Source organism: Caenorhabditis briggsae (assembly GCF_000004555.2).
Source record: "Caenorhabditis briggsae complete genome, chrV, whole genome shotgun sequence".
In the NCBI taxonomy this organism is placed as follows: Eukaryota; Metazoa; Nematoda; class Chromadorea; order Rhabditida; family Rhabditidae; genus Caenorhabditis; species Caenorhabditis briggsae.
In genome coordinates this window covers 895,486-898,631 of record NC_013488.2, presented here as the reverse complement: position 1 = coordinate 898,631, position 3,146 = coordinate 895,486, and positions in this window count along the sequence as shown.

Genomic DNA, 3,146 nt, shown 5'->3' with positions numbered 1-3,146 from the left:
TGGGGGGGGGGGGAGACTTGGGGACCTCCTCCTAATAGTCGACGGAAAAAATGGGCGGTTTGATGAAGGTTCGTTTAAAACCGCAAGACATTTTATTTATTAGAAAAATAGGAAGACGGAAAGGGAGAGGAGGCGAAATGAGGAAGAGTGAGTGAAAAGAAGACAATGGGAGGGGCCAAGAATGGGGTGCAGAGTGCGGATTCAAGAAAAAGAGAAGAGCATAAAAAGTCAACAGAGAAGCAGCACTAAAAGAGCAAATGGGCCAAGAGAGAATGGGTGACGACGGTGCTAAGGGAAGAGTCTAATGAAGCGGATAGCAAAAAAAGGCAATGAATCTTCTCGCACGATCTACCTTCTCAGGATTTCGGTGAGCCGATTTGAAAAATGTGAAAAGTGGGAAATTGGCGAGAATGGGCTAGGAGGAAGACGAAGATGAAGTAGAAAACGTATAGAGGAAAAAAAGTGAGAGAGTTCAAATTTTCAATTTTTCCAGAGAGGACAACCTATAATTTATTGCGGGTTTTGGTGATGTTGAGACATTTCAACTTATATCCGGTACGATGTCTTAAGTGGAAGATCTCGTCAAGGACCACTGGAATTTTCTAAAGAAGCAAAAATTCAAAATTTTGGAACGTCTGATAAAGTGTTTTAGCGTTCAAAATCAACGCAGGAAGCCAAAAAGGTTGCTTCCTATCTTTTAGTGTCTTGGAATACTGTAAAACCTGTAATAAAAGAGCCCCATATTGTTAAGTTTGAGCTCAATTATCTCGGTTCCTATAGAAGATATCAAAAATTTCTCAACTGATAAAATATTGGTGATAAAACGATAAACAGTTTCCCTGTTGACAAATTTTTGATATTTTTTGAAGGATTCGAGATAATTGAACTCAATGTACACACATAGTTTCGGCATCTAGGCATTACCTACCGTATTTGGTATTGAAACAGAAGTTCGTGACCTAACTTGATATATCTAGCTTTCAGTGATATCGGTCAAAAAAATTAGCAATTTTCGGTCCGCACTTTCGCGTGATGGTGTTTGCACAAAATGCAATTTTTTTCCACCATACCGTACTTGCTCCAGTGGAAGCCGCGCACTTTGAGCTCAATTATCTCGATTCATATGAAAGATATCGAAAAACTGTCAACTGATGAAATATTGGTGATATTATGATGAATAACTTATCAGTTGACAAATTTTGATACCTTCTGAAGGAAACGAAATAACTGAGCTCAAAAAGCACGTATACAGTGGGCACGACAAATGTGTCGATTAAGTGGGTCCGCCCCCAAATAAGGATCAAATGCAAAAGAAGTTTGGCATCCTTAGAATATGTCTTACACAGAAATTACGAAATTAATCGCAGAAGTCGACACAATGCCGGCTACGAGATTCTCAGGTGCCATTTTGTCAATATCACCCAAGCGTTCAGACCAAAACTCAAAGGTATTATAATCTTAAACGCCTAGAAAATCAGAATGAGCTCCACATTTAATATTCTAGGACATCGTGGCCTTTGCCAAACCAAAAAATCAAATCCTCAAGAAAACTACAAGATCAGAGAGTCAACATGTTCTTCAAAAAGCCCATAGGAAGAAAAAAATGAGCCGAATGACACAAATTCTGAATCTCACGAACTTTGTGTTATAACCGTCTCGAAAAAAAGCAGATTCGTGGGAAATGTCGTGGGAATTCGAAAAGGGTATTTTTTCAAAAAATGAGCAACCCTCAAAAATCTCAAAATTAGAGAGCAAGAATAGAAGAAAAAAGAGTTGCTTCTTTGCTAACTCAATTATCAACTTTTTCTCTCTTTTTGTCTCTTTTTTTGGATAATTAGGCAAAAGTGTGGAAAGGGGCGATTTGTAATTTCTTATTCACCCAGAAAACAGAAAAAAGGACAAAGAATCATGTGGGCATCCGGGGTGAAAAAAGCCTTGATAAACAAAAACGATAAGGTTTTGGGGAGGCTTGATTATCACCAAAAATAAAAATTCTTTTAACTCATAGAACAATTCAATAGGCGGCCGTTTTCAAAGATTAGGATAAAAAGAAGCCAGATATTGTTTCTCTTCAAAGTCAGAATGGCATGTATGGATTCCGGGAAAAAAGATAAATCCCTGATACGTATTATATCGGAAATCCGTTAGGCTTATCATTTTGGTGAATACTGCTGATGTGGATATCCGGCTAAACTTTCCATAGATGGTAGCCTACACGTACTTCCGGAGTTATAGCCTTGTATGCTGCCATCTACGGTAGCAGGTCATTCATCTTCTGTCATCTGCACTACGGTAGAAAGTCATTAATCTAGTGGAAGACAGTTTTAATCAAAAATTCTAAAAGGACCCCATCTTCTTTTTGCGAAAAAGAAAAGAAAATCTCATTTCAACCAACCCGACGTACCCTCCTAAAAAAGAAAAATGAGCTCTTCCTGACCGCCAAGATTTATTGTGTGCTGCTCATTTAATCCAAGAAGCATAATCTAGTTATATAAACTGCGGATGCATGTATACAAGAGCTTAATAAAATTTTTGTTGCTAAAAAAATTTCAGGCTTCTTTTGCTTCAATTCGTTCAAAAAAGTTTATTAAAACCTGTAATAGAAGGGCCCCCTAACTTTCTACTTTGAGTCGATTTCCCATGGTTACTGTAAGAAATATAAAATATGTGTCAACTGATAAAATGTCTGTAACATTATTATAAATAATTTATCAGTTGACAAATTTTTGATATCTTTCATAGAAATCAAGATAAATTGGCTCAAAATTGAAAGTTAGGAGACCCTTCTTTTAAAGGTGGGGGGACATGAAAAAAATAATGTTCTCGAAATTCCGTTCAAAGATGCCCCTCGAAGAGTTGAACTTGTGAGGGCGATGATTGAGGGTGCGGCGCCGCTACCGACTGAGCCACGCGGGCAAAGAGAAAGCGCACGCCCATGTTGCAAACATAAAGGCGAGGACGACAGCTGTACGCAGAGTGACATTAAGCGTTGTACACCGTGACGGTAGAATGCATACTCTAACTACAAAAAAACTACAAAAAATCTCCTGTCCCCCCACCTTTAAAGGTTTTACGATATTTAGGATCACACAAAAATGAAGAAAATATTTCTCATAATTAGAAAAATCGTATATAAAAACCAAAGT